Source organism: Paroedura picta, chromosome 9 (assembly GCF_049243985.1).
Source record: "Paroedura picta isolate Pp20150507F chromosome 9, Ppicta_v3.0, whole genome shotgun sequence".
Taxonomy (NCBI): Eukaryota; Metazoa; Chordata; class Lepidosauria; order Squamata; family Gekkonidae; genus Paroedura; species Paroedura picta.
This window is the reverse complement of record NC_135377.1, coordinates 3,360,244-3,384,688: the sequence shown is the minus strand read 5'-3', so window position 1 is coordinate 3,384,688 and position 24,445 is coordinate 3,360,244. Positions and strand designations below refer to the sequence as shown.

The 24,445-nt window shown below is 48.3% G+C and overlaps 1 protein-coding gene across 5 annotated transcripts in view; it reads right to left on the bottom strand.

The window, feature by feature from the left end:
- TSNARE1 (t-SNARE domain containing 1) overlaps window positions 1-24,445 on the bottom strand; it is a 325,772-nt gene that overhangs the window by 297,368 nt on the left and 3,959 nt on the right. For 2 of the 5 annotated variants that reach the window (XM_077351365.1, XM_077351367.1), the window contains exon 2: window positions 13,450-13,489. The exons of the other annotated variants lie outside the window; for them this stretch is intronic. The gene's annotated coding sequence lies outside the window, so the exon portion shown is untranslated. The remainder of the gene's footprint in view (window positions 1-13,449; window positions 13,490-24,445) is intronic. 5 annotated transcript variants of the gene reach the window in all.

Here is a 24,445-nt window from a genome sequence, read left to right as displayed (position 1 = left end):
GCCAATGATGGGCCCAGAGCGGGTGGGAAGGGGAGAGGCCCCAGGTGGGCATATCCACAACTGTACTTCCCAATCAGATTCTGCACCATCAGGCCACTCCTGGGCTATCTTGAAGCCTGGAAGAGTTTGTCAGGCGTTTCTCAATTGAGAAAGTCTTGCCTAACCAGACAGGACGCGAACCCGTGAAGCTGCCTTCTCCTGAACCAAACCCTTGGTCGGTCCATCCTGGTCAGACCTCAGCATCCAATGCCATCAAGTTCACCCTCCAAAGCAGCCCTTTTCTCCAGGGGAACTGATATGGGTCGACTGGAGACCAACTGGAATAGCACGAGATCTCCAGGTATCACCTGGAGGTTAGCAACCCCATGAAGGAAAGCAATGGGGAGGATCCTCTCTAGTGCAGGGGTAGTCAACCTGTGGTCCTCGAGATGTCCATGGACTACAATTCCCATGAGCCCCTGCCAGCGAATGCTGGCAGGGGCTCATGGGAATTGTAGTCCATGGACATCTCGAGGACCACAGGTTGACTACCCCTGCCTAGTGGAAGCAACCCACCCCACACAGGCTTTTCCATGAGGTGCTAATTACCTGCCCCCAAACATTGCCCCAATCAAGCTACTTACCATAGGTATAGTGCCTCTGCATCCTGCACAAGCTTTCCTTACACCCCCCTCCCATCTTTAAAAGGGAACGATCCCACGACACGTGCAGGGATTCAAACCCGCTTGGTGCCGTGGTTAAGGGCGGGGGCTTCTAACCTGGCAAGCTGTGTTTGATTACCAGCTCCTCCGCATGCAGCCAGCTGGGTGACCTTGGGCTCATCGCATCCTGATAGAGATGTTCTTACAGAGCAGTCCTCTCAGAGCTTCCTCAGTCTCATCTAACTCACAGGGCATTTTATTAGTATTAGTATTAGTATTAGTATTAGTATTAGTATTAGTATTAGTATTAGTATTAGTATTAGTATTAGTATTAGTATTAGTATTAGTATTAGTATTAGTATTAGTATTAGTATTAGTATTAGTATATTTATTTATTTCCTGCCTCTCCCTATAGGCTCGAGGCGGGTCACAGTAGTCTCAACCCCGTTAAAATCCCCATCAAAAGACTTTAAAAAAAAAATTGTTGTGGGGAGAGGAATGGGAAGGTGATTGGAAGCCATTTTGAGACTCCTTCGGGTAGAGAAAAGCAGCATATAAGAACCAGCTCTTCTTCTTCTTCTTCCCGAGCTCCTATTCGGGACGCTTTAACCTCAGCACCATGTAGGCTCTACTCTTAGAGCTTTGATGCTGCTGGGGTCTCATCAATCACATTGTAAAAATGAGGGTAATATCGTGAAAAAACCAGCCTCTGTGGATGTCCCTGGACCCCCCTGGGGAAATTCTCACTCTTGCAGCAGCCAAAGGTTTTCGGCGTCTATCCATGGTTGGTGGATCCTTCCTTCCAGGGAACATCAAGATGACCACTTGGTGGAAGAGGATCCCGAAGGAGGTGATCCACCAGTCGGATCTCAAAAGGAGCTGCAGCCACAGCTATAGCGAATATGAAGAGCCCCCCCCCTTTTTTTTTAATTAACTTTTACTGAAGGTTTTAAAGCAGAGCATAAAAGATGGATAATAGGGAGACAAAAGAGAGAGGAGAGAAAAAGTACATTAAAAAGAAAAGGCTTCAGATTTCTTCTACGAAGAATATAAATCAACTTATCAGTTAGCACTACGATCATCAACATATAAAATAAATGAAGTCCCTCTTTTTTGCTGTAAGTGCGTTTTTTTTCTTTTCCTTAATGCTCCCAACCATACATCTTCAATTCATCCCTCCACCCCCACCCCAGATCATGCAAAAAAGTCTATAAGAGTGTCCTGCATAGTGCAGGGGGTTGGATTAGATGACCCAGGAGGTCCCTTCCAACTCTTATGATCCTATGATTCTATAGCAGCAAAAAATACAGATGTTTCCTCCTCTCTCATTAAGGATTGTGAATTTGGCCACCTCTGCCAGTTCTGTCATTTCTACCAGCCTTTCTTCCTTTGTGGGGAAGATCCAACTTTTCCATTTTGGACCTGCCATGATCATGTCTCAAAACAAGGCTCACAGTCTTTTCTTGTCCCAAATCTTTATCCATTAATCCCAAAAGAAAAGTCTCCCGTTTCATTTGTCCATTCATCTTTAAAATCTTCCAGATTAAATGTATGGATATGAGAACAAAACAAAACAAAAAATCAGCTTGTGCTCCCCCTTTTTGAAGAATGGCTGGGGGAAGGGAGACAACAACAGAGACGAAGAAGAAAAGGGCTGGGCTTTGGTACCCCATTTTCCACTCCTCAAAGGAGCCCCAAAGCAGTTCATTAGTCATATTTATAGCCCTGCCATTTACAAACACCCTTCCCTTCCTCTCCCCTTAACAGACACCTTGTGAGACTGAGAGAGCTCTGACAGAACTGCTCTGCGAGAACAGCTCTAACAGAACTTTTACTAGCCCACATGCAGCCCAGCTGGCTGCATGTAGAGGAAGCAGGGAATCTAACCTGGTTCTCCAGATTAGAGGACCCCACTCTTTAACCACCACACCACGCTGGTTCTCGGGGGCTATTCATGGATGTTTGAGGCTGAACCTACATTGGGCACGAGGTTGGACTAGATGGCCTGCAAAGCGCCTTACAACTCTAGGATTCTTTCCCAGCAGAGGATCCACAAGAACTCTGCGCAGACAGACCATGCTGAGTCACAATTGCGTTTTCAGAGTGGACGGGAGTGGGCAGCTCAGAACCTGAAATCTGGGGAAGCTGCGGAAATCTCCCGCTCATCCGAAATAGGCCAGGCCTTTATAAATAATGGGGCAGGCCTTTAATATCGGGCATTTGTGTATTAAAACGTGTCTGTCCTCCCCTTCTGCAGCCTGTCGGAAAGATCAATTAAAATGGATTTTGCACCCAGCGTGGAAAGATAAGCCAACCCTCTGCGAGGAAGGCGGGCAGAGAAGAGAGGCTCTGAGCAGAGGCTTAAAGATGTCTGTGGTAAGAAATAATCGGCCGCTGAAATGTGTTATTTGTTGGGGGAAAGGAAGGGGGGGGCACATCTCCAGTCTGAAATCCTGCCCAAAATAATCAAGCTCTCCTCTGCCAAAGTTGTTCTGGCATGCCGAAGAAAGAAAATCCTCAGCAGCGCGGAAGATGAAGCGGTGTGCTTGCAGAGAGGAAGCAGACCCACATGCAAATGCTCACAGATTTGCACTATAAAAGGGTCCTAATTAAAAACTTTATCTCACAGTCATCCTGAATCATAGAGTTGGAAAGGGATCCCCGGGGTCATCTAGTCCAACCCCCTGCAGAATGCAAGAAATTCACAAATACAACTCCAGATGTCCCCAGAAAGTCAAATGGGCTGGATTCTCTCCAGACTGTAACGCCTGGTTCTGAGATGAGTCTACGAAGCTGGCCCAGAGGTCTCCAACACTGTGCCCATGGGCACCACAGCACCCACCCACCCCTTCCCTAGAGGCCGTCAAGGGTTATTAGAACGGGACTAGGGCCAGGTGGTGCTCTTGTCCAGCAAGGCTTCTGATTGGCCAGTGGAGAGCCAATTGGCTGTGCGGCTCAAAATACCCTTGTTTCAGCCACTGCTGCCCCCATGGTTCCATACTCTCTCATTCCTGGTTCTCAGAGATTCATAGAATCATAGAACTATATAATAATAGAATAGGAAGGGACCTCCTGGGTCATCTAGTCCAACCCCCTGCACTATACAGGACACTCACAACCCAATCGCTCATCCACTGTCACCTGCCACCCCCTTGAGCCTTCACAGAATCAGCCTCTCCATCAGATGGCTCTCCAGCCTCTGCTTAAAAATCTCCAAAGATGGAGAACCCACCACCTCCCGAGGAAGCCTGTTCCACTGAGGAACCACTCTGATTGTCAGGAACTTCTTCCGGAGGTTTAGACTGAATTTCTTTCGAATTAATTTCATCCCATTGGATCTGATCCATCCCTCTGGGGCAAGAGAGAACAACTCTGCTCCATCCTCTACATGGCAGCCTTTTAAATACTTGAAGATGGTTATCAGATCCCCTCTCAGTCGTCTCCTCTCCAGGCTAAACAGACCAAGCTCCCCCAACCTTTCCTCCTACGTCTTGGTCTCCAAACCTCCCACCACCCTAGATCCTAATCTGCCCCACTAGCTCCTGTACCATGATGGTCTCAATAAGGTTTTGAGGGGATTATTTATTATTATTATTATTATTATTATTATTATTATTATTATTATTATTATTCAGACTACATGTTGGAGGCACGCTGATTTTAAGCATGTCTGTGCTGTTAAAAAGGTGTTTTACACTCCAAGGCTAGGAATGAGGGTAGGCCGCACCGTCCACGTTAGCCTGCCACGAACCGCACTCAATCCTACTTAAAGTTTTCCGGATTTAAAACAAAAGGCAGCGTGCAGCACGCCAGCTGACCAGGAGGGGGAGTCAATGCCTAGAGCTTCAAGGCTCCGCTCAGACCGGAATTGTTGCTTTATTTACGAGCACTTCAGCTACAGGCACTTGGACGCAGACAGCGGGGCTCGCCCGATCTCTGCGATTGGAGGCCCAAAGGACCGGAGAATGGCCAGAAGGGGTTCACGATGACACCGACCCTGCTTGCAGTGGAAGGGGGTTTTGTCCTGAAGAGTTTCGAGAGAGGACAAGCAGCCCTCAAAGACTCACTCTTGTTGCTCTAGGCCAGGGGTAGTCAACCGGTGGTCCTCCAGAGGTCCATGGACTACAGTTCCCATGAGCCCCTGCCAGCGTTTTCTGGCAGGGGCTCATGGGAATTGTAGTCCATGGACATCTGGAGGACCACAGGTTGACTACCCCTGATGTCAAAGACCTCCGCTTGAGACCCTAAGGAGCATCCGCCAGTGTCCACAGACAATACTGACCCTGTGGGATCAAGGGTCTAATTCAGCAGAAGACAGCTTCGCTTTTTTTCTTTTCTTGGTTAACCATCAGCTCCTTCCACTGGAGGTCTTGAGCGGATCTGCGTGCGTTTGGGAGCAGCGAATACCCCATGATTTAAAGCGAAGAATCCACTTGGAGTCCATCTGCACACAGAGCTCTAGATCAGAGGGGCCAAACTGGGCTTTCCAGAGACATCACTAGCAACTTGGCTGTGATGCTGGCCTAGGCCACCAGTAATTTCCCCCACGGCTATCTATTTGGGGGCAGTACCTCGGGATGCCCCACCGCCAGCTGGGCCCTGGGGCCCTAGCAGCCCAAAACGTGAGTCATCAAAATACAGGAGAAACCATCATTTCCAGCTGCGTCTTCCTTTCCATCTGGCCCAGCAATCCTGCACAATCCAAAGACTGCAAACTCTCCTCAAGCTGCGAGTTTTGTTTTGGATGGGTACCAGGCAAAGTCCCTGAATGCCTTCTTTCAAGGGTTAAGGTGTGTCATGCCTTAGCACGTCTCTGCCTTGCTTCTCCCATCCCATTGGCTCTATATGAGCCCGGCCGGGAAAACGAGAATCAGGGAGGTGAGGTAGTTTTCTAGAGGTTTCTAACTGGGATATGTTCTGATTGGTTCACCAAGAAACTATAGGATTAGATAGAGAGGTGTTTGTAAGCCGCTTTGGGACGTCTTCTGGGTAGTGAGAAGCGGGGTATAAAAAACAACTCTTCTTCCTCCACATGCAGTCAACTGGGAGACTGTGGGCCAGTCACAGATCTCTCAGAGCTCTCTCAGTCCTGCCTACCTCAACACGTGTCTGTTGTGGGGAGAACAAGGGGAAAGTGTTTGTAACCTGGTTTAGGACTCCTTCAAGCAGTAAAAAGCAGGATATAAAACCCAACTCTTCTTCTTGTTCACATTTGTCCTGGGACCCCACAGGGCTGAGGTTTGGACTCCTTGGGCCAGGCCACCAAAAACACTGTTCTGTCCACCCCAAGAAGCTCAAGTGAACCTTCCTTCCTACAGGTTCTATGCAGCGTCTGTCCCAGCCAGGATCCTCACCCTCCTCAAGAGATGGACGATTCAAAAAAGTGGAGGGACGTCAAACTGTGCAATGTCTGGAACGTGAGCGGCACAAGAGGGGGCCGGTTGCCATGGCAGTTCCCAAGAGGCTTCGTGAGCCCCCCCTGCAAAAAGCCGGTGGGGAGGAGGAGGCAGCAAGGTAGGCGTCAAGTTTTTGACTGACAGCCGAAATCCTACGAAGGGCTGTCAAAAGCCCGCTTAATACAGCAAGGCTTCAACGTGGCATTATCGGCAGATTTAATTAGTCCAAATATGTAGCTTATAGAAGAGACTGTCATTTATCCATCAAGCCCAGGGGTGCAGACGCCTCGTCCCTCACCCAAGCATGGGGAAAAATTGGTGCGCTAGAGAATTAGGTATGCTCAATGTTCCTACTACCCTCCCGGATGCAGCGAGTGGCCTAGTGCAGGGGTGGTCAACCTGTGGTCCTCCAGATGTTCATGGACTACAATTCCCATGAGCCCCTGCCAGCGTTTGCTGGCAGGGGCTCATGGGAATTGTAGTCCATTAACATCTGGAGGACCACAGATTGACTATCCCTGCACTAGTGCATGGATGGACTGGGTTAACGTGATCTAGTCAGATCTCAGAAGCTAAGCAGGGTTGGCCCACAAGGAGGCCAAGGGTGGCTATGCACTGGCCAACCACCCCTGTTCACCTCTGGCCTTGAAAGCCATGATGTCAGCTGTAGGTTGACGTCACTCTCCATGACCATTAGAAACCACCTTGACTTGGGACGGGCCAGGAGATCCTAAATTCAGTAGAACGTGGAAGCTAAGCAAGGTCAGCCTTGGACAGTGTTTGGATGGAAGAGAAGACAAGCCTGAAGGGGTTCACCCCAAGAATTCTGCAGATTCCATGGAGAGCAAAAGTCATAAACAAGGAACTACGTAGCGCATAAAGCCTGATCTATCACTAGAAGGCGAAATCAGGAAACTCTGGCTCACTGACTTTGGTCATAGGGTGCGATCCGACTCAGTGGAGAGTGCAATTACGCTAGGCCTGGTCAGTGGTAAAAGGAAGCCAGGCTGGCAAAGAACATGAGGGTTAGAGACGATCAAAATGGACACCAGCCAGAGCATTATACGGCTCAAAGCAGCGGTGCAAGATCGGAGATTGTGGCGACAGCTGAGCCACAAAATGGCCAAGGGTTGGACACGACTCAATGGCTCACATCATCAAGCAACGTCAAGGGAAACAAAAACCCAAACGGAAAACAGATGAGGGCCAAAAGTTAGGGATGAAAGCGATTATAGAAAAATACACATAATTTATTATAAGAGCGCAAATGTTTAAAAACCATAAAAGGATATCTATCTGGCACACATAAGACATCTAAGTGAGAGGGCCAGTAAAGCCAAAAAGTTTAGACCTTGACCTAACGTGTTTTGATCATACTAATTTTCCTTAGAGGTCAATTATACAGATGCATAAAATATAAATAACAAATGTTTACCATTTTTAAATGGGGGAGGGGGAGGCAGTAAAAAAACCTATTTCATCGGTTATGGCTGGTTCTGGTCCTGCAAGGTGTTCATACTGGCAGAATACTCAGCTAGCAAAAGTTTCTCATTTCTCCCCTTTGTGTTGTGCTTCTCTGACAAAATGAGATGTCAAAATGAGACCTTGAGTGGGTGGGAAGGGGAGGGGCCATGGCCCTTTAAACCTTTGCTGCCAGAGGCTCCTCCCACTTTCAGGGGGGACTGGCGCCTTGAAGCTTGCAAAATATTTCCGCAGTCAAAAGGTTTTTAAAAGCCTGTTTCAAGCGAAAGAAGAGAACTGGTCAGGATTCTGAACCAACTCATCTTTTACAGGAGCTGAGCTCTGAGAAGACGAATTCTCTTGGACTTCCTCTCGTGCACAAAGAGCCAGCTAGGTATAATGGTTAAGAGCAGCAGCCTCAAATTTGAATAGCCAGGTTTGATTCCCCACTCCTTCTCTACCTGCAGCCAGCTGGGTGATGTTGGGCTAGTCACAGTCCTGGTAGAGCTATTCTCACAGAGCTCTCTCAGCCCCCCCCTCCCCCTCCCTCACAGGTTGCCTGTTGTGGGGAGAGGAAAGGAAAGGCGATTGGAAGCCGCTTTGAGACTCCTTCAGGTCATGAAAAGCGGGGTATAAAACCAGCTCTTCTTGTTCTTGTTCTCTCCCGACCTCACTTTCAGGGCCCCAGGGAGGGATGCAATTGGAGAGAACGTGTGCATTCACTAAAAGTATCTGTTCTTTTTCTTGAGTTTCTTCCCCGCCCACCTGCAACGAAGCAGAACTCGTCCGGATGCTCGGAGAGAGAGAGTTCTGCTGGAACTGCACCGTCTTCCCACAGTGATTGCCACCCAAATATAGAACCGTGGCGTTACACCAGGAGGGGCGGAGGAAGCGAAACTGGGGGGAAGCTCGAGGGAATGTGAGTGGCGGACTGTCGTTTCCCACTCAGAGGGACCTACTTGGGCGAACAGCATGTGGAGCATTTCAGTCGCTTGTTACGAAAACTGGGTGGCATGCGGGAGAAAGGGGAATGGCTTTAAAGACACAGGAGACAGGAGCACACGCTCGTTTTGAACAGAAGGAATTCCGTGACTCAGGGTTTACGGCAGGCTGTTGACTGAGATCACCCAGGCCTTGGTAACCAGGTGTCATCAGTACGGTGATGATCCCGATTAGATCACTGAAGACATCAGAAGCCGCTGGTTTGGATGTAAACCTACGCTGGGATGCCTGGCCAAATGGCCAAACAACACAAAGCTGGATCCAAACAAGGGGGAGATGCTCCTGGTCAGAATCACCCAATGCTGGAAGAGACCACCAAAGGCCATCTAGTCCAGCCCCTTCTTCTTGGAGACTTAAAAATCACACCCTTATCCAGGAGCTTATCCAGTCTCCTCCTAAAAGATACCAAAGGAGGAGACTCCACCACTGTCTGAGGCCACATTCATGTCCATCAACGACCAGCCTGCACCCTCAGAAAATTTGTCCTAATATTTAAGTACATCCTCCTTTCCTGTAATGTGAACGCACCGCTCCTGGCCCTGATCTCTAAAGATGCAGGAGAGAAGTTGGCCCCCTCTTCGAGAAGGCGGGTGTGCCAGATGAGACGGGCCCACTTCTAGATGGAGGAGAATAGCTAAATCGGAGGCCAGGGGCTTCTCAGAAATCAGCAAGATGGCAGAGGTATCAGCTCTTGAGAGACAAATCTCTCTTGGTCAGATAATTGGAGCTTCGACTACCCAAATCAGATACCCTGAAAATCTTGTGGGTCTCTTAAGGTGATCCTGGATTTGAAGTTCTCTCTTTTGCTGCCATCCCAACACAAGGATCTTCATTATGTGAAGGCAAGCTGCAGAAGCCATTTTGTAACTGGTTCCACTTCCTGCGGCAGCCATTTTGTGGCTGGTTCCACCTCCTGAGGCAGCCATTTTGTGGCTGGTTCCACCTCCTGCGGCAGCCATTTTGTGGCTGGTTCCACCTCCTGAGGCAGCCATTTTGTGGCTGGTTCCACCTCCTGCGGCAGCCATTTTGTGGCTGGTTCCACCTCCTGAGGCAGCCATTTTGTGGCTGGTTGCACTTCCTGCAGCTGCCATGTTGCAGCTGTGCCTAACATGCTGCTTCAGAATTCCAGAAGTGGCAGCCAGCAGCCTCAAAAAGCTTGGGGACCCCTGGGTTGTTGGTCGACAGCTTAGCAGGGCTTATTTTATGCCTCTCAGGTTGAAAAACAGGCCGGTGACGTCACCAAAAAGCCCTTTGTCTCAGCCGCTCTGAAGACAGAGAAGTAGCCTTGCTTTTTTTTACTTGGCTTTTCAGTACCTGAAGGACTCACAGCAGCTCACAAACCCCTTCTCTTCCTTTCCCCACAATAGACACCCTGTGAGGCAGGTGGGGCTGAGAGAGCTCTGAGAAAATTGTTTGGCGAGAACAGTCCTAAGAGGACTGTGACTAGCCCAAAGTCACCCAGCCAGCTGCATGTGGAGGCGTGGAGGGAATCCAACACGATTCTCCAGGTCAGAGGCTGCCACTCTCAACCACTACACCAAGCTGACTCTTGGGCCCGGCCACCCTTTGCCACCCTTTGTAACCTCGGAGTTGGACTACGATTGTTTTGTGTGGCTGTCCTTATTCCCTTATTGAAATCGCTTAAATCACCCAGGGGGTGAACAGTCAAAACATGAAAACAAATTATATACATATATACAGCAATTAAAAACAATACAAAAAAAGCACAGACACATAATCAAGGAAGAGGCAATACCAGGGGTGGGGCGTCACAGGGTTCTTCAAAGGAATCGGCAAAGAATCATAGAATCGTAAAGGGAGTTTGTCATCGCCTTCCTCTGCAGAGTCCTCCTTGGTGGTCCCTCCCATCCAAGCAACTGGCCGTGGCTTCCAAGAGCCCATGAGATTTCAGCTGGGGCCGTTCACACCCAGGGGCATCCCAGAAGTGATCCCTACAGCAGGGGGTAGTCAACCTGTGGTCCTCCAGATGTTCATGGACTACAATTCCCATGAGCCCCTGCCAGCGTTTGCTGGCAGGGGCTCATGGGAATTGCAGTCCATGAACATCTGGAGGACCACAGGTTGACTACCCCTGCCCTACAGGAACCATCTCAAATGTGCATCAGGATTCCCAGACAGCGAACCGTCTCTTTCGACCTGTGGCTACACAAGATGCAGTTAAGGTGGCTTTCTTTTACACAAGAAATCCCCCGAGAAGGAAACAGTTGTAAGAATCCTCTACCTCCCGCAAGATACACACCACCTGCTAGGGAACGTATCCCAAAACAAGGTAATTTTTGCTTACAGCGGAAGCCATTAGCATAAACTCCACTCGACGAATGAGGATTTAACAGGAATGCTTTGCCGTTCACAACCAGACGAAGTTTATTTTCATTACCATCAATGGGGATCAGAGAGAAGCAAGGCAGCGCTCCGCACACCAACGAGAACCCTTTTAGCGTAGCGATTTATGGCCCTACCGATGTTTCCCACCCGCTCAGAAACCTTGGATGGTGCAGAAAGATCCTCCATCGGTCCTGGAACAAGGCAAAACCTGCGTTGAGCAGGGGGTTGGACTAGATGGCCTGTAGGGCCCCTTCCAACTCTAGGATTCTGTGATTCTGTGAAAACAGATCACTGGTCCAGGAGGAGAACCTCCAGCTTCCCTGATGTTGTGTTTGTGTTTGGCTGTGTGCGTTTTAATTACGATATACACACATACACACAGACACACACGTGTATGCATTTTAATCTTTGTTTTCATGTTTTGACTGTTCAGCACCTGGGTGAGAAGGCAGCATAAAAGCAATTTGAATAGGTGCATAAGGAGATCTGTGCAGAACAGCTGCAGCCCAACTGCGAGGTTACAGAAGGGTGACCAGCATGGCCAGGTCACCCAGGCCTACGAGGAGACGGTTGGCATCTCCAAGTCAGCTGAGAGAAAGTACTTTTGGGCTACGTCACCAGCCTGTTTTGCAACCAGGTAAAGAAGCAGGAAAAGATGCCGGAAAGTCCCACTACGAGAGATTTCTGTGCTCATGCTGGTCTGAAGCAGAAAGAACAATGTTTTGAGTCCAGCGGCACCTTTAAGACCAACAAAATGTTGAATCCTAGAATTATAGGGGCCTTTACGCACCGGGATCTTTGTTGCAAATTGGTCACTGAACGAAAAATCGCCATTTAAAATAGTGGAATTCGTCGTTATGCATACCTGCCTTTGTAGTGGAATCCAGTTGCGTTTTGTAGCGTTTCCCACAGCTTCCGGTCTCGGCAGAAAAGGAAGCGCTATTTCCAAGCTTGTCCCGCCCCTGGCCGTCAAGCAGCCAATGGGCAGCCATTAGCATGCTCCCAAACAGCCCCTTTCCCTTTAAGAAAGGTTTTTTTTAAAAAAAACAGACCCATTGTAACAAATCTGTGTAGATTCGTTGCAACGGAGAGACCCATCCAGCTGCCTAATGTGAGCTGTCGTTTGATCGTATGATTGTTGCCACGCTGCCTCGAGTGATAAACCCCCCCCCCTCTCACGGGCCCGATTTTCGGCTGAATTAATGTGTAAAAAATAAAGGGACTTTATTTCAGCAAACGGGCTTTTATGTGGTTTGTGCTTAGTGACTAAAGGTGAAGGACTGAAGCCAGGGAAGCCTCTAAACAGAAAGAGGCTCGCTGGTGCGTTTATCCCCGCTCGCTCGGAGAAAAAAAAATGGCGATCGCTTCGCCGGAAGTTTGGAGGACAGGCTCAGGAGGAGGGACTTTGAAGAAACCGCAACAATATTAACGCACAGGTCTTTATCGCTAGTGTTGCAGATTGTTTGCAAGAGTGTAGCGCTTTCCGGAGGGTGAATCCACTTTTTGGGATTCCCCTGAAAGCGCTACAACGAAGCGCTTTTTGCTGATCGGTTTCAGGAGTGTTGCAGATTGTCTACGACGTCGTGCGTTAAGGCAAATCAATAGCGTTTCCAATTGGCAACCATTGTGCGATTTTGAAGCCGTGCAAAAAGCCCCTAGATTCTGCCTGTCTCAGGGCATCATTGATGGGCTGCATTTAACTGGTGGGGAACATGGTGAGTAACATTGGCCAACACCAACGCCGTCATGCCTCTTCAACCAGCCTGCCAGGCCTCCTCCATTCTTGGCTACTGAAGTCCCACCTGGGGCCAGCATAATTCTAATATTCTGTTTCACCGTTTCTGAGGAAGCGTGTGTGCACAGGAAAGTTTATGCCTCAAGTAAAACTGTGTTGGTCTGAAAGGTGGACTCAAAGGTGAGGCTGATGAGGCCGAGAGAGCTCTGAGTGAACTGTGACTGGCCCAAGGTCACCCAGCTGGCTGCATGTGGAGGAGAGGGGAATCAAACTCATTCTACCGAGCCGTCAGCCCTGCCGTAAGCCAGAAGACTAGGTCGGGCGGAGGAAGCTCTCTCTGGGCTAGCGCCCGTTGTATTCCTGGATGCAATGGGCTTTCAGGCTAGTTAAATAAATAACTTTGTACATTGCTCATTTTTACAATGTCAAATCCAACTCTATGATTCTATGAAATACTACTCAAGTTATATATATGTGTGTGTGTATATAAAACCAACTTTATCCACTAATAAAACCCCAAGTCTCTTCATTGAACAGCCATGAATCCCATTTTCCTCTATATAATGTGTCAATTTTGCAATTTTGTCTAATATCCTCCATTTCTACCGCCATTCTAAGAGCGTAGGTGCTTCCTTCCACTTCCTCTTCCGTGCCTGTGCTATTCTTGCCGCAGTTGGCAAATTTCTAAAAAGAACGCCAGCTTGCCTGTCTAAATTCATACCTAAGATACCCAGTAAATACATTTCTGCTTTGAATTGAATTCCCCCCCCCCTAAAATGCTCAATACGTCCTCGTGGATATTTCTCCAGAAATGTTCAACTGGATCACAAGAGCACCATTGCTGACAAAAGGCTACCCATCTTCTTACCACTTCTCCAGCAGTGACTTGATTTCTGCAGCCGATGATTCTACAACACACAAACGAAAACGGGCAGGTTGTGTGAAAAGACAGACTTCAGCTGTCAAAGGAAAGAAACTACTGACCAAGCAGGTTGCTACTTATGCTTCCTGCCATCCCAGCTGCCTGGAAACTGAACACATCTGGAACTGGGCCACCACTCCATCAAGGGAAGCATTTCCTGGCTCCAAGTGGAAGCTGCTCTACAGGGTCTCAGGCAGAGCTCTTTTCCACCTACTGGCTGGTCTTTTTGAATCAGGGATTGCCAGCATCTGCACCTGAGACTTTCTGCATACCCAACCACTGAGCCACAAGCCCTGAAGGTGGAGGCATTTCACATCACCTGGTCCTTTCCAACTGGAGATGCCAGGGATTGAACCTGGGACCCAGCAGATGCTCTACCCCAGACTCAGAGCTGCTCTCCCCACCAGTCTCCCATCACGGTTAGCTCTCCAGGGTCTCATGCTGAGTTCTTTCACATCAGTGACTGCCTGGCCCTTCATAATTGGAGATTCTGGGGACTGAACCGGAGACCTTTTGCGTGAGAAATGTAGGTCCTTTCACTCAGAGACGCTTCAGTTTACACACCAGCAGGGGAAACGGGAGAGAGTTAATCGTGTAGTGGAAAGCTAGCAATGCACATTTCAGGAGAGGTGCAGTACACCTTTGGAAAAAGCAGCCTGACAAATCGAATTCATCAAAGATTACAGGTCCCATTTCAGCCCAGGCAAATGGGTCATAAATAGCGAGCAAAGAAGAAGCAGAGGCAGCATTTTACGAAACAGAATCGTCAGGAGCCAACGCGTCAGCCAAGTTCCCTTTCATCTACATCTTCCCCGTTGCTAAAAAGGTAGACGAGGGAGGACTGGCCCACAGACGGACATCTTGAGGCTTAAATCTCAAACCATCTCAAGTAGTCAGGGTCCTGACGGTGACCAAGAACCATGATCGGAGGTGTCCTCTTCTTAAAGTCCTAACCTGGGCATAATCTAAGGCAGGGGTAGTCAACCTGTGGTCCTCCAGATGTTCATGGACTATAATTCCCATGAGTCCCTGCCAGCATTCGCTGGCAGGGGCTCATGGGAATTGTAGTCCATGAACATCTGGAGGACCACAGGTTGACTACCCCTGATCTAAGGGACTGTTCCAGCCATTAACTTTGTACCTATCGCCTCTGAGCGCCAAAAAAAGAGAGACTCACAGACATTTAATATTCACCCTTTATATGAACCTTGGTGGGAAGACAGCCCTGGGCCCCATTAAACAGTCTACAAAAACCACCCTGAACAAATAGGGAGGGTGAAGTTCCCAAGAAGTGAAGGGAACATGCCTCCCTAAGGCCATATAGAGTACATACATTATGTGCCACTCTGTTGCAGCTGACTTAAAAGATAAGAACGCAAGAGAAGACATGTTCTCTCAGGCCGAGGGACCATCCGGTCCAACACTCTGTGTCACAGAGTGGCCAAAAACTATCTGCCATCAGGAGGTCCACCAGCAGGGCCAGAACTCCAGAAGTCTTCCCACTGTGGCCCACCAAATACTAAGAATACAAAGCATTTCTGTGCCAGACATAAGAACCTAAGAGAAGCCATGCTGGTTCAGGCCAAAGAGCCAACAGCCCAACACTTTGTGTCCAACAGTGGCCCAAGCCCAGGGGCCATCAGCAGTCCACCTATGAGGCTAGAACTCCAGAAGATCTCCCACTGTTGCCCATCAAACACTAAGAATACAGCGAATCTCTGTTCAAGGTATAAGGACATAAGAGAAGCCATCTTGGATCTATCTAGCTCCCTCACGGTCAGTGTTTGGATGGAAGACCACCAAGGAAGTCCAGGGTTGCTATGCAGAGGAAGGCACTGGCCAAGCACCTCTGCTCATCTTGCGGGGAGAGCATCTGCTTAACATTCAGAGGACCCATGTTCAACCCTCACCATCTTCCATTAAAGGATCTGGCAGAAGGTGATGGGGAACACCTTGATCTGAGACCCTGCAGCAGCACGGCCAGTGTGAGCAGGCAATAACAGCTGTGACGGACCAGTGGTCTTAAGCAGGGTCAGGAAGAAACCTTCAAGTGTTGTCCTGTTTATGGGTGAACTGTCAACAGTCACTCCTTAGCATCTCCAGTTTGAAGAATCTCGGGTGTAGAGAAGGATTTCTCTCTGCCCTGAGACACTGGAGGGGGTGTGCCAACCAGAACAGCCAGCCCTATGCTTCACAGATTGGCGATCCGATTTGCTCTTACACAGCGAGTAAGTCATACACCCATATGGGATGTGTGAGCCTTTCCCTGGATCATTCCCAGAACATGATCTGCCCTACGAGCAGTTTACTCATGGAAGGTGGAGGCTGCAGATGACTCCTTGACTGTGACTGAGAGAAACACACATTCACACACAAGATGTTCAAAGATTATAGTGAAATATCACATTCTATGACACCACAGCCCTTCTCCCTATTCACCCTCGCAAACAGGAAGGATTAGTCTAGTTTGCCAACGGGGCCTGTTCCAGTGTCAGTCAGATCTAGCCACAAGGATTTGTGCCACCATGACATCCAGGCTGGACTACTGCAGCGTGCTCCACTTGGGGCTGCCCTAGAAGTGTGTTCAGAAGTCACAGCTACTGGACAACATGCTGCAGCTGGACTGCAGGTTGGGGCCAGCTATTAAGAGGCATCTGAGCCTTATATTCCAGCCATTCACTGACCATCGATACACTCCAAAGCCCAGTTCAAAATGCTGACCAGTCACAGTTAGATGTTGGGTTGCCAGCTTTGCAAGTGTTATGCCAGTTTACTTTCACAGGAATTAAACCAAAACTGACCAATGGAGTGAAGATCCATTGTTCAGGATTGTATATATATATATATATTTTTTCCCATGGTTTCTCAGTTCAGTTCTGCCTCATGTCCCACCATGAGTCAGCAGTCAGCTAAAAAGGCAAATGGGATTTTGGACTGTATCAAATGGAGTATTATTTCCAGATCACGTGATGGTACCACTGTACTCAGCTCTGCTCTGGTTCGGCCTCACTTGGAGTCCTGTGTTCAGTTTTGGGCACCCCAGATGAAGAGGGATGTTGACAAACTGGAACTTGTCCAGAGGAGGGCAACAAAGATGGTGAGGGGTTTGGAGACCAAGACGTAGCAGGAAAGGTTGGGGGAGCTTGGTCTGTTTAGCCTGGAGAGGAGACGACTGAGAGGGGATCTGATAACCATCTTCAAGTATTTAAAAGACTGCCATGTGGAGGATGGAGCAGAGTTGTTCTCTCTTGCCCCAGAGGGACAGACCAGAACCCATGGGATGAAATTAGTTCAAAAGAAATTCCATCTAAACATCCGGAAGAAGTTCCTGTCAGAGCAGTTTCTCAGTGGAACAGGCTTCCTCGGGAGGTGGTGGGTTCTCCATCTTTGGAGATTTTTAAACAGAGGCTGGAGAGCCATCTGACAGAGAGGCTGGTTCTGGGAAGGCTCAAGGGGGTGGCAGGTTACAGTGGATGAGCGATAGGGTTGTGGGTGTTTTGCACAGTGCAGCGGGTGGGACTAGATGACCCATGAGGTCCCTTCCAACTCTATTATTCTTTGATTCTACTTGCATAATTGTATGGTTGGGGGGTCACCCCAACATGAGGAACTGTATTAAAGGGTTGCGGCATCAGGAAGATTGAGAACCACTGCCCTACAGAGTCACCATAAATCAGTTGTGACTTCACAGTACATTCCACAACCACAGCTGCCTTCATAGAAACAACATTAGGGGTGCTCGGCCACAAAAATAACACACCCCAACACAGAACTGCAAGGACAACCTACGGTTCTTCATCCTCTAAAAACCAACGGGAGGAAAGGCCGGGAGAGAAGTTGGGGGTTTAGTTTCCCCTTTGTTCCGAAGCGCCATAAAAGTTTCATTAGGCCTTGTAAAACACACCTAATTTTGTTCTTCCTCGCGCCCTAAACAGAAACGACCGGCTAATATTCTCGGCTCACAATACCACTCGATATTTAAACAATAAGCATTGATCTGTCAAAGAATTAAAACACCGTTTGCTCTCCCTCTTGAGACGCGCAGCCCAACCGGATTAAATTGGCCCTCCCAGAGATGTAAAGTCGAAGAGGGCTGAACCAGCCAGTCCCAAATCAATTCGGCTACGTGGAAAGGGAGATCAACACTGAGAAGCAGAAGAAGAGCTGCTTTGTACTGCCCTTCCCTTCCTCTCCCCACAACAGACACCCTGTGAGGGAGGGGAGGCTGAGAGAGCCCTGAGATTACTGAAGAAGAAGAAGAAGAGTTGGTTCTTATATGCCACTTTTCTCTACCCGAAGGAGTCTCAAAGCGGCTTCCATTTGCCTTCTGTTCCTCTCCCCACAACAGACACCCTGTCAGGTAGGTGAGACTGAAAGAGCTCTGAGAGAACTGGGAATGGCCCAAGGTCATTCAAATGACAGCATGTGGAGGAATCAAACAGGGCTTTCCAAATTAGAGGCCACCACTGTGATTTGATGCTCAAAATATTCCAACCTAAAACTCTTGTTGGCCTCCAAGGTGCAGCCGACCTCAGACGAGCCTTTCATTGATGTGTCAGCAAAACGTGCAAGGATTTTGAAAATATCCAGCTGGGTGTGTATAAGGAAGAGACTGACAAAAGATAGATGGTCTCTCGGTATTATTACAAGTCAGACTCAGTTGGGAAAGAAAGAGAAAGTGCCTTTTCATCCCCTTAGAGGAGACCCCTGACCTTTTTGAGCTCAGGAATTCTGTCACAGTGGACGCAGCCACAAAATGGCTACCCCAGGAGGAGGAGCTAGCCACAAAATGGCCACCACAAGAGGTAGAGCCAACCACTTACTTTCAATCACACCATGAAGATCCTTGTGTGGTGGTGGGTGCTATTTCCAAAACAATGTTTAAAAAAAAATATCTGCACAGCCAATCAAATCTCCAACGGCCAATCAGAAGTCTTGATGAGCAAAAGCACCACCTGGTCCCGCCCACTTTTTCCAAAGATGGATGCCAGGAAAGGAGTTCAGGGGCTCCACTTTGAGGATCCTGGCCCTAGAGGTCCCAGTTAAAAGTCTTCTAGCTTTTCCTAAGTGATCTGGAACGTGATGCTTTTCTCTCCGTGATTTTGGTAGGTAAGGGAGAGGCTGGCCCTTTCTTCCAGAACAGGTTCCACAATCTGAAACCATTCCTAACTAGCAACTGTAGATCATCCAGTGGAGATATAAACCCAGAGATAAGCCTCGACCACAGGAGACAACATCAGCTATCAACAACATCGGCACACACCACTGTGAACTCATTCACTACTAGCTAGTGTCTATATGGCAAAATCCCAACATTTTGAGGCTGTGGGCACATTTGTAAATCATCAGGATCCCAAAACAGATTAAAATTAAAATACAAATGTATGGATTATAAAGGGCACATTTAGAAGCTGAAAAACAACATTGAAACTGAAGGATCAGAGCAGGGGTAGTCAAACTGCGGCCCTCCAGATGTCCATGGACTACAATTCCCAGGAGCCCTTGCCAGCATTCGCCAGCGAATGCTGGCAGGGGGCTCCTGGGAATTGTAGTCCATGGACATCTGGAGGGCCGCAGTTTGACTACCCCTGGATCAGAGCCTGTGCAATATTGCAGTGGTTGTAGATTGCATGACCACAGAGAAAATGGGTTTCAAACCAAAGGGGTCTTCATCAGCAGTCAAATAAGATATACGCCCATATAGGCTATAAATACAATATTACAATAAGACACTGTGGCTGGCACAAGAATCATAAAACATGAAGTTCCTAACAGTGTATAATAAGAATTCCAGGTGTGGAGCTCTCAATTCAATACCAAACTTGTCGAGGACTACTGTTCTGTGCAAGGCCAAGGTCTAATCCTGAGCATGCACCAGGGAAAAGATTTGTGCGATCTGCAGAGACACCAGAGTCAATGAAACTGTGCGCAAAATGATTCTGGCTTGCTCTTCTTCTTATCTTTCCAGGTAGACCAGACGACCTCTTTACAATTAATCGATCTTTGAGCTAATGAGGAGGCAAGTCAATCGGAAAAGAACCCAAAACGGTCACTGACTCTCTGCAAGGCTGCAGAGAGAATCTCAAGAGGGGGAAGAAGGGACCCAAGTCGGACTTTACTGGAGGAAAACGAACAAGTGCCATATTGAAAACAAAAAAGAAGAGAAACAAATTGAAGAGAGGCACCCTCAGAAAGAACTAGACTTTGAACAATGATTCCCTTCTTAATCACTGAACTTCTGATAGAAACCAAAATACTATCGCTAAAAAACAGGCTTAAAAGAATACCATGTTACGGCAGAGGACTTACAATACATGTAAAACCGTCTTTCTTTTTTCTTTTCTGTACTCTTTTGAAATTTCTGTTACTTCTGTATTATTAATGCAACAAAATGTAGAATTAAAAAAATCCTGAGTGTGCATCTTCATGTGTAAACCAAGGTCTGATTCTCCACACCTCCACATACAGAGAGCTGGGTGATCTTGGCCCAGTCACAGTTCTTCCAGAGCTCTCGCAGCCTCACCCACCTCACAGGGTGTCTGTTGAGGGGAGAGGAAGGGATCGTGATTGTAAGCCACTTTGAGACTCCCTCAGCCAGTGAAAAGCCAGGTATAGAAACCAACTTGTCATCTTCTTCATCAAAAGAAAAAGATTTTTCACATTTGTAATTTGGACACAACGCCAACATGACCGCCATGGGACACGGAGTCCATCTACGAACTGTCAGGAAATGCTCTGTAATATTTAAGTGATTTCTCATAATTTGAACCCATTTCTTCTTGTCCTTGTCCCTAAAGACTGCAGTGGCCCCCTCTTCAACGTGCCTACCTTTGACGTAGTTCAGCACAGCTCTCCTTTCACCCCTTGCCCTCCCCTCCTACAAGCTTTGTTGTTGTTGTTGTTGTTGTTAGGTGCGAAGTCGTGTCCGACCCATCGCGACCCCATGGACAATGATCCTCCAGGCCTACAAGCTACACAGACCCAACTCTCTCCGCCTCTCCTTGTAAGCCGTGGATTCCAACCCCGCAGCCATCCTAGTGGCCCCCCTCTGAACACATTCCAACTTTTACCTGTAGCCTATATCAGAAGGGAAGGTGGCACAAAATAGACCAGTCCTATCAGATCTTAGAACCTAAACAGGGCTAGCACTTGGATGGGAGACCACCAAGGAAGACTCTGCAGAGGAGGGCAATAACAAACTGCCTCTGCTTTTCTCTTGCCCTGAAAGCCCCTTGTTGGGTCTCCATAAATCCTGGATGGGAGACCACCAAGGAAGGCTCTACAATAGGGAGCCAAAGCAGTGGGCATCATTCCCTTCTCCCCCATTTTAACCTCACAACAATTCAGCAAACTCGGCCGGGAGCACAGAGGCGGTAACGGGCCCAGGGTCACCCAAACTTCCATGCCACAACTGGGGATTCGAACCTGGGTCTCTCTGATATTAGATATTAACCCACTACGCCATACTGGCTCGTTCAGGGAACTACTTTTCCCATGATTCCCTGGGAAGAGGGAATGACACCACAGTGTGAATCGCTCCTTCCTCTTTTATGTGCTTTACTATTTGACAGATGCGGTACCCAGCCATGAACCTTTCATGCAGACGTCCCCAAGACACCATCCCAGCTGTGCCGCAGAGAGCGGCTGCATGACATTCTAATGCAGGGGTGGTCAAACTGCGGCCCTCCAGATGTCCATGGACTACAATTCCCAGGAGCCCCTGCCAGCAAATGCTGGCAGGGGCTCCTGGGAATTGTAGTCCATGAACATCTGGAGGGCCGCAGTTTGACTACCCCTGTTCTAATGCTTGGAAACCCAACTCCCGTAGAATCCACCTAAAACAGGGCCCTCCTATGCACAGAACGCTCTTCTGGAATCCAAAAATAGCCACGTTGCTATGGAGTAATTCACGCAACATATGAGGAGCTGCAGTTTTCGTAACCCAAAGGGGGGAATAAGGCTCTCTGAAACAAACAGAGATTTCCCATCTCGGAGATTAAATATATTCCCCGTCTCATCAGCTTGCAAAACTGCCCGATTGAAGGTTAGATCCTTGGCCCACCGCTGGTGCAAAAAGTTCCCTGGGATTTGGGGCGAGAAAGGCCTTCTGCCCCCATCCTTTCACTGGAGTTCCCATGGATGGGATTGCAGACATGTGGTTATGTTTGCTTGTCTCTAGGGCCCATTATGCACATGTTGGATAATGCACTTTCAGTGTACTTTTGCAGCTGGATTTTCCTGTGTGGAGCAGGATAATCTGTTTCTAAAGTGCTTTGAAAGTGCATTATCCAATGTGTGCATAATGGGCCTAGGTGAGACCAGGAGATCCCCTGCAGAGATCAGTTCCTTTGGAGGACATGGCAGCTCTAAGAGGCACACTCTCTGGCAGGGCTCCCCAACAGGGAATGTTCTATCACTGAGCCATGCCTGCTCCCAAGAATACAGAGGAACAATCAGCTGGCATGCTTATCTCACCCCCCCAATGAAAAACAGAAATGCACATGGTTGTAGACCCAGAGGTTGCCCAGTTAATAACTCTGAAGTCAAAGGACCGTTTTCAGAATCTCAGAGTTCTCCCTTTGCTTACAACTTCTGCATTTTTTCCGACCACATTTACTCCGTGAACAAAAACAGTTTAAAAGCACAGCGATCCAATAACAAAACTAGGAAGAGCTAACGGTGCTGACCTCCTCTGCGTCCAACAGAAGGAGAACCCTGCCCAAGAAATCTAGCCATACGTTCTTAAGACATCTTGCAAAATTCAGTTTATTTCTGTAAGTGATATGGGTTAATTCTAAATGAAGCATCTTTTTTTTCTCCTGGATTTGCAAAGCTCCTTCCTCCCACCAATTTGCTCTCAAGACGATCTGAACAACTGGATGTTGAGATATGCAAGATTTGTAGTGTGTAGCATTCAACAGCATATATGAAGGATATCCTGCAGGGGGCATCAGAGGATATGTGTATTTAGCATAGTTAGACTAAGAACTTCCTGGTATTTTCATATAACCCACCCCCCTCTCTCTCTCTAAAGGTATCCCCTGTGCAAGCACCAAGTCATGTCTGACCCTTGGGATGACACCCTCTAGCGTTTTCATGGCAGACTCAATACGGGGTGGTTTGCCAGTGCCTTCCCCAGTCATTACCGTTTTACCCCCCAGCAAGCTGGGTACTCATTTTACTGACCTCGGAAGGATGGACGGCTGAGTCAACCTTGAGCTGGCTGCTGGGATCGAACTCCCAGCCTCATGGGCAGAGCTTTCAGACTGCATGTCTGCTGTCTTACCACTCTGCGCCACAAGAGGCTCTTATGCAATGTTACTCCAGCCTAATAAACCCTTGGGCTTAGACAGGAATAAGTCTGCATATCACTGCACTGGAATGCAATGCCACGGTCTCCTGACGGTCAGGCGGCAGTCAGCTAAAATTAATTGCAAGAAACAAACAGTAAGACCAGTTGGGACAGAGAGCACACCGCAGTCTTGGCTAGCTAGGCAACCCTCTGCTATGGAATCACCTGACCTCAATGGCATTCCTCGGAGTTCCCTATGACAAAACAGGAAGCCACAACCCGTATCCTCTGGCAGAGGCTGGGAAGTCTTGGTGGACCAATATCCAGGGGACCTTCAAAGCAACTGGTCGGCTGCCGCATGAAAGAGGGCAGATCACTGGTCTGTGATCCAGCAGGGCTCTTCCTGTGCTCTCATATACACATTCCACTGGGAGCTGTCCTGAGCACCACGTTAAAGCACAGCTGTTTCTCTACCTCCCGCAAGAACCGTGTGGAGAATACCCCAGTTGCACAGTGGTTGGGGGGACCAAAAGACCATGTTGGCCAACCCTGTAATGTCTGAGAGAGACTGGATGTAGTGCTTGAGTGTGTCAGCATATTTTGCGCTCTGCAGGTTTAAACGCCAGAAGGAAGGCAGCATGGTCGCTCCCAATCTCGTCAGATCTGGATGGGAGACCACCAAGGAAGGCTCTGCAGAGGCAGGCAATGGAAAGCCACCTCTACTTCTTGTTTGCTTGGGAAGCTCCATGCTGGGGCCACTAGGAAGCAGCAACATCTGTAGTGCGCATGACTCAACAGCATAGGAAGAATGTCCTACAGGAGGCATCAGAAGAGCTGCATTGTTAGCATATTTGGATTAGGAACTTCCAGCTATTTCCAAATCATCTCCTCCTGTGCCCTGATTGGCTCAGATGGAGACTTCCTGCTCGTTTGAGCACCCTTTTTAATTTTAATTTATTCATTATTTGATTTAAAGACTGCCTCCCTGATTGCCTCCAGAACAAGTCAGTCAGTTAGACTGATAGAACTATCGCTCTCCTCTCTTCTTTGCAAAGTTGTTCCTCTTCTCAATAAAGCTATTTATTCTTTACACTGCTGACCCTCCCCTCACCCTTTTCCAACAACTATAGGTTGCCTGCAAGTTGACAGCATTTTGCACAGAAACACGTATGCCTAGATACCAGTTGCTGAAATTCTGTGTACCCTTGAATGTCACTCAAGAAGCAGGGGGTGCGGGAGGAGAGCCTACAAGATCCCAAAGGGCAGAAAGTCAGTTCACTCCTCAGACCAGCTGAAGAACATTTCCCAAACAGGAGAATTTTTGCAATTAATTCATTCATTTTCAGTTTGCAGCTGACTGTTAGGACTCCACAGGAATTCCAAGGCAAGAGCCAAACATTGCTTGACTCGACTTGTCATTGCTTGACTCCACATAACAACCCCGGACTTCCCTGAAGGTCTTCCATCCAAGTACTGCTTAGCTTCTGAGTTCGGTTGAGCTTGGAGCTAGCCTGGGCGAGCCCAGTCAGCACAAAGTCCATTTCTCATCTGGATGAATATTTGACATGAACTTTAAAGCAAATATAATAAAATGACACACCAGGAAGCAGATGGTAAAGTTGAAGCAGCGAGAAGTGGCATTTGTATTAA